The 17,504-nt window shown below is 46.9% G+C and overlaps 1 protein-coding gene across 1 annotated transcript in view; it reads right to left on the reverse strand.

The window, feature by feature from the left end:
* LOC133117935 (regulating synaptic membrane exocytosis protein 1-like) overlaps nt 1-17,504 on the reverse strand; it is an 88,420-nt gene that overhangs the window by 58,673 nt on the left and 12,243 nt on the right. The window lies entirely within an intron of this gene.

Below are 17,504 nucleotides of genomic sequence, written 5' to 3' on the forward strand. Positions count from 1 at the left end.
GAAGAGATGAACCCTATCTTCCACCGCCCAAGGTTGACTATTGGGAATATTTTCAATATTCCTGCATGACTCATCTACTCCCCACCAGGCAAAATCTCTCCTTTCCTGCATAGGTCAGAGCTACCAGAATGAAAGGTCAAAGGTCAGGAGTGATGCATTTCCTGAACTGAGGTTTAAGAAAGCAACTATGCTCTAAGTACTACTTCGCAATTGTAACCGTCTGATTATTCAAAAGCAAATATCAGTGCATCCAAGTGCATTGCTACATGCTCACGGATAATGCTGAAAAATGTACCGTGTGAAAAATCGCAGCAGAATACACTTGCTAAAATATAAAGCTGTGAAGCAAATTCTAAAATTATCTCTTCTGTGGTAACGATGACATATGTGGCTAACAAGTCCAACTGGAGGGAGAAAAGAGAAATTATGTTCAGATTCACTCAACTCAAATAGAATACCCACATAAACCAGCAAAAGGAATATAGCATATATTATATTTACTTTATCCCCCAAAACACACACACATGCATACACACATGCATGCACATATGCATGCACATATGAACAAGCACTATTTTTAGACAGGACAGACTTAAAACATTTTGTGAAATGTAAATAAGGAGCATTAGCATAATGAAGCTACGCGGCAGCCGTAATTAGCACAGCCGGCGTGAAGACACGGTGGAGTTATTCACACAAAGTCATCTCCAAAGAGCCCATTCAAAATCGGGCCCATCTTGGAGACAGCTGGGCCTCAACGCACAAGGACATAGGTGTCCATTTTAGTCTGCCAGAAACCGCTACGATTAAACAGCCGTCGTCAAATAACGACAAGTCGACCTGCATAAAACCGGGTCATAACTCAGTCCAGACACGATATGCAGTGACATCTAATGGGCGTTCTTTTATTTGGTGAGGCTGGAGACATGCCATTCATCAGGGTCTTTTCAGGCCCCCCAGCTGAAGCCGTAGATTCTCGGGCAGTGGTGGAGAGGGGTCCCCGGGGAAGGGGCGAGGTGGACACCCAGCACCACGTAATTCATCCCTGCACACGTATGAAAGAGTGCCGCTACGCCGAGGACACAGTGAAGCCGTTAATCTGTCACCACAGCGCCAGGACAGGGCTCCGCTAGGCTAGCTGTTCACCATAAAACTGCTCGGTTTGGCTTGCTGCTGCTGTCTGTACAACTGAGCTCTGCTTGGCTCTGTGCTAACTATACAACAGAGCTCTGCTTGGCTCTGTGCTAACTATACAACCAAGCTCTGCTTGGCTCTGAGCTAACTATACAACTGAGCTCTGCTTGGCTCTGTGCTAACTATACAACAGAGCTCTGCTTGGCTCTGTGCTAACTATACAACAGAGCTCTGCTTGGCTCTGAGCTAACTATACAACTGAGCTCTGCTTGGCTCTGAGCTAACTATACAACTGAGCACTCCTAGACTCACTCTTCACAGTGTAACTGTGATCTGCTAGCCTTTGTGCTAACTGTACAACTGAGCTCTGATTGGCTCTCTGCTAACTATACAACTGAGCTCTGCTTGGCTCTGTGCTAACTATACAACTGAGCGCTGCTTGGCTCTGTGCTAACGATATGACTGTGCTCTGCTAGGCTCTGTGCTAACTGTAGAACTGTGCTCTGCTAGGTGGACTGCGAAGGGACAAAGGTAAATCAACCCCAGAACAACATGCTTTTGGACTTTATTCCTGAGACAAATTCAACGCATGACACATTGACAGGGGAGATCACGGACGAAAAACTGCTGTTTGGCTAATAGCCTTTAATTTAATCCACTCAAAGAGGTGAAGAGAATATGAAAAAAAAAAAAAATGTCCAAAACCACAATAAAAGGGTATAGATTTGAAAATGAAAAAGTACCCTTAGGTGTGGATGCTAGGCCTTTATTGAACCCATTGACAAGACAATGAGCCACAGCTGCACATGCCTGGAAGTGGGATCAGTGCTGTCCCTCTGAGGTGCTGATTGGACAGCTCATTACTACACACAGGGGCACCAGAGGTGCTGATTGATCAGCTCACTACTCCACACAGGGGAATCTGTGATGCTGATTGGACAGCTCACGACTCCACAGGGGCACCTGAGGTGCTCATTGGAAAACTCACTACCACACACAGGGGCACCTGAGGTGACAACTCACTACCACACACAGAGGAACCCTAGGTGCTAATTGGCTCACTACCACACTCTTACTGATGTGGGACAAAATATTGGAACATTTTTGAAAACCAGGTGAGTACATTTTTGGAATGCAATTGCTTTCAGTTACCAGCAGTGATTGTTACATCAGCCATAAAATGTTCAGTTAGGAACACACAAACCCTGTGCAACAGCCTAAGTTTCCACTGAACATGAAGAAATCAGGTTTCAGTGAGAATTAGAAATCAGGTTTCCGTGAGAATAAGAAATCAGGTTTCCAGTGAGAATCAGAAATCAGGTTTCAGTGAGAATCAGAAATCAGATTTTAGCAAGAATCAGAAACCAGGTACCACTGAGAATCAGAACATCATGAATCAGAATCATGTACATGTTTCATTGTGTTTTCCAGTAATGAGGTGATGTACAAAGGCAGCTGAGGCACAGGTAGATCCAGTCCCTGTGACCCTGCATTTCGGAGACTGCCATTCGTGTTTGTCCTTGTCTCGGGCCCTTGGGAATTCCATGGGCTTAAAGGAGACTCTACGGAATGTAGTCCTCAACCAAAACACACACTGTAGGAAGACACCAAGATGGCTGCCTTTCTAAACTACCCACTAAATCTTTGTCTTTTATTGTCAAATTGTTGCTTTTCCAAACCAGAAACTCACAGCTACTTTGATCCAGGGCCTACATTTTTATTTTTAAAATTTTCAAGAAAGCGTACCATACGTCAAGTGGAGCATTATGATTGGACATGAGCAGAACCAATGGAATCATGGAAACCAGAGAATTATACCACAAATCACACAGTGTGGCAAATATGAGATCACAGTGATCAAAGGAATTCCAACTGGCAAAAACTGATCTTTGCCCACAGCTGGAACAGAACCTCCAGGACTGCATCTCTTCTTTGTGCAACACATTTTCCTATAGGCTGCATTTACATTGACATGTAAATGCCATAAACCCTGACCTCATAATACGCATCTCTGGCTTGCACTCGTGCTGTATGTGGACATGCAATATGGCAGCCGTTATAATGAGTCTGTAAAGCAGGCCACGCTCACCCTTATAGGGGATTAGCTCGGTGACCCACACATCAAACGCTCCGTGATTATCTACCTCAGTCTACCCGCAGTCAGACTCCTCTCTGACAGAGGGAGCTTGCACCTGATTAGGCTTAAAAGACACTCACTAATTGAGGTCTCAGGAAAAGGAGTCACTCCCCATCTCGGTTTTTCTAACCAGCTACCCGCACACAAATCTGCTATCGGCACAGATGCTAACCCTCTCGTATCTGCTTGTTCGGTTGCTTAGAGCTTGCTGTGACACATGTACATTGCCTGATGAGATCTTGAAAGTTTAAGTGCTTTTTACTCCGACTTTCATGAAGCACGTTGTGAAAGGTTGATTAAAACACTAAAACATACTGTTTTCAGACTGTTGGAGTGGGTTTAAGGCTTCTTTCACACAGATAGAGTCCTAAAAAAACATGAAAATGGAAGATTTGGAGACGCTTGTCACTCAGGGGGGTGGATGACACTTTACAGGAAGTTCACCACTTGCATTCTAGCAAATTGCAGTTTTTTTCCAACCAGATATGAGCATTTGCGAGCTGGCTGACGTTAGCACCAAGTTAAAACTGGAGTGTACATATCAAGTGAAATTCTATTTGATTTGTATGGCAGTTTGATAGAGACACAGTCACGAAGCGGGGAAAGGGTCTCCCCCCCACCACCACCACCCAAAAAGCAACTGTCAGAAAACTCCCAAGTGGGAATACAACTCAGGATTTCTATTTACGGTCAATACTATGGTACAAAAAGCAAATGGAATAAACTAAAAGGTATGAAAAACTCAAATAACCCCTTTTCTGTCTTTTCCATTCACATTTTTAGCCATTTAGTTTCTTGAACAGTTCTCCACACTGTTCAAGAAACTTGACACTTCAGTTCAGCAAAGTCCAATTACTGGAGCTATTAATATTTCTGGTTGAGCTGGAGTTTAGTCCTTTAGTCCCTTAAGATCCTGTTCATAAAACACACAGAATGAGAGTATGTTAAACCTCCCTGCGCCTCGTCTGTGCAGAAAGTGCTGTGAGCTAAGCTTTCGGGTGTCCATGACTCACCTTCCAATTGATTTCCAAAAGCATATGGAAATGAATGCAATAAAACCACAGGAAAAAAGTGTGAATGCAATGGCTAAGATAATCGCTCTGCATCAATTTTAAAAATTAAGCGTGCTTCACAATGGAGCCAAAAGCAAATGATTAACGACCTAAAACTAAAATCATATAATGAATGGGAAAGCAAAGGAACAAAGCTGTTTGGTTATTAGCAAAATTGAAATGTCTCGGATGAAGCCAACTTTAAGATGTATCACTTGAGCCAGGCAGGCTCCGTAAGGGCAGCAGGCACAGGAGGACAAAAGATAAAATAAAGACCGTCCCAGAAGTCTCAGAGAAACCACCTCCTGTCCGGTCTTCTGCTTTTTGATGATTCAATCTGACGAGGCTTCATTCTGCCCAAACTCTTCCCAAGTAACGCCACACTTGTGAGAAAATCTTTAAAAACCACCCAACACCCAGCATGTGAAGCGTACACATTTTAACGATAAAAATAATCCAATTTACTGTATAACATAAAAGTGGAAAAAAGGTAACCTATGCTATTTGAAGTCACTTGGTTTCACACGTGAAAATTGAAGTGTAGCTACATGCAGTAAAAATGTAAAGATCCAAATGACTAAATGTGACCCATTTTATTTTCACATGTGGATATTTTCATTCACATGTGAAAATGTTAAATTCTGCATTCTGCAACTTTTAAAGCGTGACAGTGCTCCTTTAATACTTTTAAACAGTATTTGTGTAAAACTTCGCACAAACTCCATATTTAGTTCCCTATAAACAACGTATTTATGACACTCATTTTTGTCAAAAATGCCAGTTAGAACCTTATAATTGTAAGGTTTTGGCCTCTCTCACTGTGGTGCACTCTCCCTGGCTTCAGCGCAAAGCTCACTGACACAACTTCAGCAGAATTCCTCTCGACCCTGAGATCAATAGGGCTTTCAGGCAGGGCCTGCGCTTTTACCCATCTATTTTTACACAAGCCGCTATTTTAACCCAAAATAAAGGGGAAATGCTTCACCGTGGCCCAATGTCGGCACAATAGAGGACATGTATCAATCGACGCCGTGGCCCCGGTCGGAGCGCAGGCTGGCACAGGCGTTGCCGTGGGGACGAGTGTCAGAGCGCAGGCTGGCACAGGAACACAGGTGTTGCCGTGGGGACGAGTGTCAGAGCGCAGGCTGGCACAGGAACACAGGCGTTGCCGTGGGGACGGGTGTCCGAGCATAGGCTGGCACAGGAACACAGGCGTTGCCGTGGGGACGAGTGTCAGAGCGCAGGCTGGCACAGGAACACAGGCGTTGCCGTGGGGACGAGTGTCAGGGCGCAGGCTGGCACTGGAACACAGGCGTTGCCGTGGGGACGAGTGTCAGAGCGCAGGCTGGCACAGGCGTTGCCGTGGAGACGAGTGTCAGAGCAGCCCGCTTCCTCCGCCCGGCCCCTCCCTGTGCCCACAGGCGGCTCCATTGACAGAACGCAGCGAGGAGCGGCACGCATCCCAACTCATCTCCGCTTTCTGACACAGCTACTCCCTCCATCTCTGTGACACGCTCACATTCAATATTATTATGGAGTAATATTTCCACAACAATAATAATATTACCAGAGTGGGTGGGGTCATGGGGGTCAGCATCAGACAGGAAATGGAGATTTCGCTGGTGCGGTGATGTGCTATCGCGACGCTGCCTGGCTTGGCTGTCCTGACTGAGCAGCCATCTTCATTTCCCAGACTCACAGTGTTAAGTACAGCAGCTCTTTATACATACTGTACATGTTAATGATGCTATGGAGTGACATGCTGTAATGCACTGTAGACGTCACGTGGTCCTATCGGTTTTAACCTTTAACCAGGCTGAAAAATAGAATAAAATATTAGATAAAGTTCTTCAGGAATAAAGGTATGGAAAATGCCTAAAAACAATACAATTGTACCCATAGCCAGCAATATGTCATTAATTAGTTTTATTGGGGGTTTTTTTGCTTGGAAAACGTACTCATTTGTACCCAAAGAGAACATTTCTGTACTGACAGGGTACATTTGGGAAATTTGATCCTTGAAGAACCAAAATGTACCTCCACTCTGACTTTATTTCTGAGAGTGCACATAAGTGAATGAGTAAATAAAGGAATGAGTAAATAACTGCAGTGTCCTCTCTGCAGCCCTAACGGAGCCGCGCCCGGGCCCCGGGCCCCTGTGGGAGACAGCTGGAGCTCAGAGCGAGCTGCAGGCAGGCAGGCGGGCCCCTGCGTGGAGACTCCTCCCCGGTAGCAGGAGCTGGGTTTGGCCGGGCCGTGCGGCTGGGCTTGCATAAGCGCTGGAGAGCGGGTCTGTTCATGCCGTGCTCACCATATGGCACAGGCAGCCGCATGCAGGAGGGTGGGTGGGCCGGCTCTCTCTCTCTCTCCCTCTCACTCTCGCTCTCTATCGCTCTCTCTATCTCTCCATCTCTCTCTCTCTCTGTCTCTCTATCTCTCTCTCACTCTATCTTTCTCTCCCCCTCTTTCTCTCTGTCTCTCTTGATTTCTCTCGCTCTGTCTCTCTCACTCTCCCCCTCTCTCTGTCTCTCTCTCACTCTCTCTTTCTCTCTATCTATCCCACACTGACACTTCCTTCCCCCGCTCCACTACCTGCTATGCCAGAGAGAGCCCTTTCCTTTGGGTTCTCTCTCTCTCTCTCTCTCACTCCCTCTCTCCCTCTCTTTCTCTCCACCACTTTCTCCTTCCCTCCATCGCTCTCCCTCCCTTGCTACCTCTCTCAGACGTTGCCACACACTACTAGCCGCACACCCCTCACACCAGGGAGCCCCCACACTGAGTCCAGACTCGACTCCCCTGCTTTAAACCCGGCTCACCCAAACAGCCTGCAGCCCCAGGCTGGAGCTCGGGGGAAGGACTGCCGTCACATGCCATCCTGAACAGACGACCGAGGAGTCTATTTCCACACGATGACTCGTTCGCAGCGTCTAACCGATAATCACATTTATCACGGTAGCCGAGCCAAGGCTTGGGAGAGCCTGCGTCACTAGAGCACTGTGGGTTTGATCACAGCGGGCTGGTTCTAAGAGCGGAATGGAGATGTTTTCTAGCTGGTGGGCCGAGGATGTGGGCTAGCCTTTCTGCGTAATCTCCACGCTCACGCGCGGCTCGGCCTGGGCGGAGGGAGAGGAGCAGGGAACACCTGATTAAGACGTTGCCGCTCAGAAACTCCTGGAAGCCAGAGAAAGGAAGCGCAGCGCGTCACGTGACCTCCCGGGGCCCTCCTGCAGGACGGACGGAGAATGCGGAGCAGGCGGAGATGCCCTCAATATGCCAGGCTTCTCACGGCCGTCTGGGGAGCGCTGCGCTCCGACTGCCTCCCCGGCTCTTAAAGGGCCGGCAGCGCCCAGATCCTGCGCTTCTCACGCGCTCATAACGCCTGACGCAAAGAGCAGAATGCTCTACCTTTCTCTCACACGTGCACACACATAAAAACCCCACATAAGCACATACGCACCACACACACACACACACACACAGACAAATGCATACACACGCACCACACACACAAACACACACACATACGCACCACACACACAGACAAACACACACACATGCACCACACACACACAAACGCACACACACACGAACACACACACGTATGCACCACACACACACACACACAAATGCACACATATACGCACCATACACACAGAAGCACTCATGCACACGCATATAAACGCACGGGCACACGCACCACACCACAAACGTACCAACCCACACACACACACACATTTTCTCTCTCACTTTCAATTCAATTGGCTTTAATGGATATAGCCTACATAAATATGACATTTGTGTTGCCAAAGCATATTTTGCTGAAATAATTTTAAATAATTGCGAGTGGGAAATAACAAATGTAACTATGACAACAATAAAATAAATAATACATAAGTGAAAAACGCAATGCTTTCAAGACTTATGCTCGAAAATGAGCTCGGAATTCAAACGGCCTTTAATTGGTTTTTGTGTTACCTGCTGTCCCTCAGACAGTCGAGGTGTCTTTCTCTAAATATCCCAGAAGGCCTAATGAGGCAGCTAAAGCTGAATCTTTGCAAAAACGTGTCCCCGTTTTTCAGAGTACCCACCCGGCGGTTCAAGTTTGATTCACCTTCTGTTCTCTGTTGTGAGTATACTCGGTAATTACTCTCGGCGTTTCGTTCTCCGGAACTTTTCCGAAATCGAAACCGTTAGCCCGCTAACCGCGGCGCTCCGTCCGGGGCTCCGGCAGGGCCAGCCGCGCACCTCCGCCACGGTGTCCCCTGCTGTCCCCCGGTGTCCCCTGGTGTCCCCGGCCGCGGTGGAAGACCCGTTTTCCCCCGTGCGGCGGGGAACACCGGCTGCACCGGGAGGACGGGCCGCGCGGGCGTGTCTCCGCCGGAGGGCCCGGCCCGCGTCTCCCTGGCGTCAGAGGAGCGCTCCTCTCCATCCAGCCGTGGGCGCTGTTAATTAGCAGCGCTAAAAATACTGCGCCAGGAGGGATCGCTATTCCTGTCTCCGTCAGCTGACTCCCCTCCTGGAGCCGTGCGGAAGGAAAAATAAAACACTTTCTGTCAGATAAGTCAGGAAATGCAAATCAGCCAGGAATGTGAAATCTGAGGCCTCTTTTATCTCCTCTACACTGACTGGGGAAAAAAGAAACCCCGTCACAACTCCTGATGGCGCTCAGACAGATGGATGTACTGAGTGCTGGAGAAACGGAGGCTCCTGAACGATTAAAAATAGGCTCCTCTGCGAGCCCAGTTGTTTTGGATTGAGCGTCGACAAATTCCCAAGACATATTACAAGACACGGTATATATTTACTTCTTTATTCAAACACAAAACGGATTCGCTTTGCCTCAGAACGGTAGCTTTGGCTTCAAGCAAGCGCAGAGGGCCTGGAGATTAAGATCAGTGCCAGTCAAAAACAAGATAAAATTACATGCTTGAAGATAAACCGCGAGGTGCCCAGATTTTAGGGTCAGATCTTGACGGACCACAACTTTTCTGAGCCGCATGAAGACGATGTTTCGCTGAAGGTCGTCCAGCGAGCTGGGCAGCGCTGTAGTTCATCACAGAGCAGAACTTGCGGATTCAATTCCAGCACCAACTGAGCGTCAGGCTTCTATGTTCTATCAGAGACTGGGCTTGTGCAGGCTGGGTCTGTGAATTAGCGGCTGTATCAATAATAGGTCTAATCTTTAATCCTGTCGCAGGCGTCAGCAGCGAGCGCTGATAACGCCGGCCTAATTTCCCTCCTCTGTGTATTTTCAACAAAACAACTCCGGCCAATACACTGGATAAAAATCCAAATAACACGATGGAACCGCGATGGTTGGAGAGATAGCCGCGCGGGTTGTGTGTCGCTTTTGTGCTCTGGGTATCCTGAGAGAGTCGGGGGGGGGGGGGGGGGGAGAGGAGAAGAGAGAGGGGGAGTGAGAAAGGAGCGAGAGGAGAAGAGAGAGGGGGAGGGAGGAAATCGAGAGAGAGAGCGCAAGAAGGAGGTGGGAAGAGACAGATGGAAAGAACATCCGAGCCAGTAGACTGATGAATCGCGGACGGTTCACATAAGTGGATGCAGAGCTCCTGAATCGGGCCCGTCCATATGGCATGGCAGGGCTGCTTTAGATCTGTACCGCCAGCCTCTCCCACACGTCATCGCCACCAGAGACAGACTAAATATAAACACCACTCATGGCAATTACATGTGTAATTACTATGCGTACATACAACGCCCTGGCAGGCAGAGCAGAACCAGACCCTTACCATAATCAACATGGCCAAGCTGCCCTATAGTGCAACTCATCCTGGTCTGAACACTGAAGCGTACACATCATTGCAGGGCAAATTTCATACATTTCAACTCGTGACTCGCTGGACACAAAACATCCAATCATTCCCTGTTGAAAGAAAACCCAGCTCAAGCTAGGTTTTAAAACACTTGCTTGCTGGTTGACCAGTTCAGACCAGCTCACAGCTTGACATGGATTGACCAGCTCAAGTGATGTTTTTCCAACAGACAAGCCAGCAGCACTGGCTGGTTGACCAGGTCATACAAAGCATACCAGTTTGACAATGCTGGATGATCAGCTCATACGCAGTTAGACCAGCTTGACCAGCTCAATTTTCAAAGCTGGATATCAGGGTACACTTGATCAAAGATCAAACATGCCACTATTTTTCATGGAACTTATCATTGATTATACTTCAATCATGCATCTCAACCCCAATACCAAATATCACAATCACAATTTGGTCCTTAGTATTACAGTGAATCATAACAGGAGATGGGAAAAGCTATGAATAAGAGCAAATATTTCAGCACTGTCCTGTCTCTCCTGCTAAGACAATGCCTTTGATGTTCTCATACACAACCGTGTGCTTCACTCGTGTTTTCAGAAATGATGCAGGTAATAAATAAGAGCGGGCATTTAAAACTTAAAACCTAAGGAAATTAATCCAAATCAATCTATGAATACGGTTTCGGAGTGATGTTAGAGGCGGAAGCGCAGTAGGAGTGAACGGAGCGAAGAGCCAGCGCGAGCCCGGGGGAGGGAGCTCCGAGGCCGCGTTGCGAAGCGCCCGAGACTCAAACGGTTATTTGTTTATTGCGAATGTTTTCATATTTCAGTGACCTCCAGTACTCCGGGCGTTACGATTGTGTGGGTCATTCTGTTTTCGCGGTGTAGCCCCGTCTCAGGTTTGATGTTTCGTAACCAGCACCCGGGGTTTGAGTTTCCACCCCTCTTCCATCCAGGCTGTTCACCTCTCACTCCCTACGGATCTCTCCCGCTCTCCGTCTCAAATTCCAATTCCAGAAATAGATTTGCGCGATTATAGAACTTGTGTTATGTGTCGCCTTTATAATAATGACATGCATAACACCCCTCCTCCCAAAAAAAATGTTACCTCCCCTCTCATGTACATACAAACAGTTGTTCCAGTTTAAGAACTTGAAGAACACATTGTAAATAAAAATAAGACGCATGCAGATAGCAGCATGTTGCAGGCTACCATTATTATTATTATTTCTTAGTAAATATTTGAACATGTTTATGGGCCTCGAGCTGCATTTACTAATTTCATGAGCATATGTATGAAAATGAAATGAAATTAATAAATCATTCATTTGCAACAATGTACTTTTTAGAATAAATTTACAGTGCAGTCTGTAAGTATTTGGACAGGGACACCATTAAAGTTAACAAAAATTCCATTCTAGGTCTGGCATTTACATGACATTACATGAATGGCATTTGGCAGATGCTCTTATCCAGAGTGACATGCAGTATATTAGACTAAGCAGGAGACAATCCTCCCCTGGAGCAATGCAGGGTTACAGGCCTTGCTCAAGGGCCCAATGGCTGTGCGGATCATATTGTGGCGACACTGGGATTCGAAGCACCGACCTTGCATGTCCCAGTCATGTACCTTAACCACTACGCCACAGGCCGCCCTACAATTTGAAGGCTGTTGTCTCTCAAGATCAGGACCACAGAAGTGGCAATACAACAGACCATCGTGGGGTGGAACATCTGAATAAATCAATCAGAGAAAGAGCCAAAATAGTGGATGTGTCAAAATAAACTTTTTTGTGCATTGCAAGAAGCAAGAATGAGCAAGATGTAAGCATAGATGTTTCAAGAGAAGACTATGCCAGCATTACCCCAAAGTGTTCACCACAAGATACAAATCATTGGTGAGCCTCAAGAACAGAACAACCAGGTTAATGTTTCCTAAAGAGTATATAAAAACATAGTAGTCTTATGGACAGATGAGATGAGTATTAACCTGTACCAAAATGATGGAAAGAGTGAGTCAAAAGACAGGAACTGCTCATGGTCCAAAGCATGCCACCTCATCTGGGGTGGAGATTATGACTTGGTCATGTAGGCTATGTCAGTATTTATGATGTGATAAATGATGATGTGGCAAAGAATCTGTGAAACACACAGGAACTGAAGATGGCTGCAGTAGAGGCCTGGCAGAGCATCACCTGGGAAGATACTCAGAGTCTAGTGATGTCTGTGAGTTGCAGACTTCAAGTAGTCATGCAATGCAAAATATCTGCAACCAAGTACTAAATATGACAACTTTAGTTTAGATTTAGTTCATGTAAAAAAGACAGAAATTCCAGTAAATGGTTCACCTGATATGGATCTAAATTAAAGCAGATAGTCTGCACTTTAACATCAGATTTTTTATTTCATTTCAAATCCAATGTGCTGTAGCACAGAGCCAAGTCAAGAAAAAATATGTCAGTGTCCAAATATTTATGGACTGCAGAGTAAACTCTGCAAAACTCTAATGTAATATTGAAATTCATATTTAAGGATTTAGAGACTGCTTATATATGCTCATATCGAGACAAGTTTCTAGATACAAAAGATGTGTTAAATGAACAGTTACGTATAAAGAACAGAAATATCGAGAAAAGGCGCATTTAACATGTTTCCCACTTTTGCACAGACTCTGAGAATATAAGCGGCAAGCGGAATGTAAAACAACAGGAGCGATCACACGGTTTTCCCCGCTAAAGCTGCAGCTCTCACACTCCCAAACAGTGACCCTGCAGCACGATTCAATCTGCTCGCTCACACTTCCCACCCTTCTCCTGCGCGCGGTCTGAACTACAGCGCTGTTAACGAAAGCGCCGGGAACCGCGGAGACGCGCCGGCAGAGAAGCGCTCGCAGCCGCGTCAAATTCAGTTGGACGGAGACGGAGCCGCAGCGGTGGGAGACTAATGGCGTGTTTTCAGCGGATGATGGACAGAGGAGGGATAATCTTTAAAATGAGGAGGGGTGCGAGTCGTGAGCGAGGAGACGGAAGGATCCCCCGGGACGCGGACGCTCTGGATCCCTGGAGAGAATGAGGGGAAGAAAGAGACTGAGAGAGAGGGGGAGTGAGTGGAGGATAGGGAGTGATGGAGAGTGAGAGTGTGTGTGTGTGTGGGGGGAGGAGGGCGAGAAACAGGGAGTTGAGAAAGAGAAAGACTATGGTCTATGGTCCTGCAACGTCTATGGTCCTGCAACGTCTATGGTCGCTATATGACCAATAAGCATTTCTCACTGTCGTCACCTTTATGGCCGGGCATGACCTTAAAAACCCAACAGCAGTTCAACTCTCCCGTTAGCCTGGGGAATAAAGCAACAAACCAGACCAAAGATTCGCAACAAGACGAGCTGCAACTGGCAACTCTGCAACGTTCTAAAAACTCGGCATCTGTGATTAGACGAGTTGAATCAGCCGCAACAAGCCCCGCTCATCAGACACTCTGAGACGGGTAGTTCAGACTGCTACAAATCTCCAACATTCTGAAATGGCTCCGTTGTGTCATGAATCTTTGCTCCGAACTGGGCTTAAAACGGTCTCACAGGAAAAGGAACGATTAGAAGGCAGCATATGTTAAGGGTGATAGTCGAACTGGAGCCTACTACAAGCCCTAGAAGGTCCAGCAATGACCTGGATTACCAGGGCAGGTTCTAGCATCGCTGCTATCCATGAAAAACACACACCACATCTCCATCTGGGAAAAAACCCAGCGAGCACTTCATTAGAAGGGCAGGAAGAGAGGTAGAGAGAGGTACCATCTGTCTGTGATACAGGAAGGAAGGGCTCAGTGTTCAGAGAGAAGTCAGTAGGCCAGAGAGGAGTGGTGTGGTCGAAACACATAACAGCCCCCCGCCTAAAGCCCCGCTCTGTTCTGGAAGCTCATCAGGAGGCAGCCAGCACTCCTTCAGACTCTGTTTACATGTCTTTGTTCCTTCCCAGGAGCTGAGCTGTGTTGCATCACTATGGACTTCTGTTCTTCAGAATCCACCACTATCGCCTGCATAGAGAACACTTTTAAGCCAAATCACCCCCACACAAGTATGTACAAGCATACTCACTCAACCAGATAAGCCCAAACACACAAGTATCCTTATGCTCCCTTATAGACCTTTGAAACAAACAAAAGACAACACCCCCATACTCACTCACACACACACACACACACACACACACACACACCTGCATGCTTTCTGCATAGGAGCAGACCCAGCTAGAAGTAATCTCCTCTGACTGTGCCTCCCAGTGCATTGCTGGTTCACACTTATGCCAGACTTCCACACACAGTTCTAAGACTGGCTGAAGGCCGCATGAACTGGAGGGGTCATCTCCTTATCTCTACTGTCCTGAGGGACCACACCTCCACACCCTAGAGTGACCACACCTCCAAACCCAGGAGTGACCACACCTCCACTCCCTGGAATGACCACACCTCCACACCCTGGAGATGGCAACAGTCCTCAGGCCACAGCACCAGCAGGGTGCCAACCTCGTTGTAATCTAGCACACTGCATTAGTGTGTGGCCCTTTATTCTCTCACAGCGCTGATCAAGAGGGGTCCTGGGGCCCCCAGAGGGATAGGGGAAAAACAGAGTATCTGTCCATGAAACCTGCCTCTATTTCAACGCGACACATTGCCGTATATGAGAGAATCGTAACATGGCTGGCTTCTAACCCACCTGTCTTTCTTGAAGATTATTTGATGATAATTACCTTTCTGTGCATCTCTACACAGACTGTATGGATGGATGGATGGACTGCATTTATATAGACGTTTTATCCAAAGCACTTTACAATTAATGCCTCTCATTCACACTCACACTCCAACAGCGATAGGGGTCAAACCACTCTTACCTCCTGAGCTAATATTGACCCTTCATGTCTCCCCCTACATGGCCACACCTAACTGCACAATGCTAAACACCTCGGTTTGCCTCACAAACAGTCACCACACCCCACCCACTCAGCTATACATTTCTTCTGGAACATTCTGGTGTGGCTTTGTTCTCCCCGGTTCTGTGTTTGTTACACCCTCCCCTTCCCCGTCGAGTCTATTATATATTAACCACCACGCTCCCCTCTCCTGTCTTCTGCCTGTTTCCCATATCCATTGTAAAGATGAAGAGGAAGTGAGGCTTCTCTGAGAAGATGACCTAGTTATCTCCCACTTCTTAAAAGGGATTTTCTTAGATGATGAAAGCCTGCCAGAAAAAAGAGAATCTCAAGGTCTCAATTCATCTTGTTTTGCCATTTTTAACATCTGACTTACTCCATTTATATTGCCTTCTAAGCATGGCCTGTGACTCATGTTTACCTAAAGCCCGGCGAATGGAGACAATGCACAAAATATCTCGACCGTGCGCAGGTGAGGATCGTCTCAACTGCCGCTATCGTAAAAACCACCTCGGACATTTGAGCAACGATTCTCGCCTCCTGACGCGTCTCCTGACTGATCGAGCTGGTAGGCGTGGGCTGCGTTGGGCTCGGAGAGCGCTCTTTTGTTGTGAGCCGAGAGTGGGCTCGCTTCCTCCAGAAGCCCGTCTCTGTTTGGAGGGAGATGCATCAGATGGGAGGCTCAGCCAAGTTGCGGCGGGTGGACAATTTTTCTTCCCAGCGGAACATGCCGCTGACCTTTCAGGGCTCCCGTGCAGATCAGCAGCAGCCAGCTCGGATGGGCCGAGGCCTTGGCAGGGAGCTGGGAATGATCCCGATGGGGAAGGGCCCATTTCCATGGACACGTTCCCACTAAAAATAGCCATCCCCCACACACACGCACGCAGGCAGGCAGGCACACACACACTTGCGCAAACACACAGAAATACACACACCCTCGTACATACACTCACTCACACACACATACAGTACACTGACACACACACACACACACACATACACACACACACACACAGCATGACCACACATACATTACACTCACACACATACACACATTCACTCTCTCTCACACACACAGCGCACACAAGCACACACACATATACAGTACACTTACACACACACACACACACACTCTCTCACACCCACACATGCATACACACTCTCTCACACACACACACACATACTACACTCACTCACTCATACACACAGTCACTCCAACACACACATAGTCACTCACTCACACACACATGCATACATACTACACTCACTCACTCACACACACACACTCACTCACTCACACACACATACAATACTGTCACATTCACTCACACACACTCTCTCTCTTACACACACATACAGTACACACACACACACATACAGTCACTCACACACACATACAGTGCACTCACACACACTCACTTACACAAACACATACAGTACACTCGCACACACACTCTCTCTCACACACACACACACACACACACACACACACACACACACACACACACATGCACACGTCCTTCTGAAGCCTGGCTCATCACAAACAGCACTTCCAGTGAGTTGTTTACCTTGGGAGATAAAAGAAAGCTGTGCCCAACAGAGCACAAAGTACGGAAAGCGCGGCTGTTTGCCATTTTCGGGAGCCAAAAACGACTCCAAAAACGGCAGAGAAGGCAGAGACACCCCGCTGTTTCTGGAGGAGGGGAAGACAGTCCCTTGTGTGAAAACTCTCAGTAATGTATCTGGAACTGCTCTTCCAGGTGCTACTGTATGAACACAGCTCACTGGATACATGCTACAGTATGCTAATTAAAATGATAAACGTACTGTAAGATGCAGAAGGAGACGTGAATACAGTGAAGTTATGTGGAGAAACCCAGTTTGATTCAGTGCAAAGCTACTTTACTTGAAGCCATGCTTGGTTATGCACAATAAGTCTTCCGATAATTAAGGGCAAACATGCTTGCTTTTGTCCTTTTTCACCTTGTCTTAATGGAACACGGGGTCTCTTAATAACCGGAACCACTTCGGTGCCATTAAAATGGATGGCAACTGCGAACGATAAATTCAAACATGAAATAAAAGCAATAAAAAGAGAATATCAACTTAAGCCAGCAGTCAATGATTTCAAGAACAGCTCTGAAGTGAGAATTTATATATGGTCCTTATCCATAACCGTTTTTGTCTGCTTTAAGAATGCTGTTTGTCTTAACATGAAGGCAGTCCTGATAGATGGCTTTTTCTTGTAGTGCACCATGCATTGAAAAAGAGATTCCATTTCCTCTAAAAAAAAGTTAGTTTATTTATATAGGAAATTATGTGCATTCTTGGTCTGTATCCAACACAAACAGATGGACACATGCACACACACAGTCATATATTCACACCTGCATATGCATGCACATACTGACACATATACAAGCATGCTCACACACAGGAACATACACATGCATGCACACAGCATACACACACGTGTT

Source organism: Conger conger, chromosome 18 (genome assembly GCF_963514075.1).
Source record: "Conger conger chromosome 18, fConCon1.1, whole genome shotgun sequence".
Classification (NCBI taxonomy): Eukaryota; Metazoa; Chordata; class Actinopteri; order Anguilliformes; family Congridae; genus Conger; species Conger conger.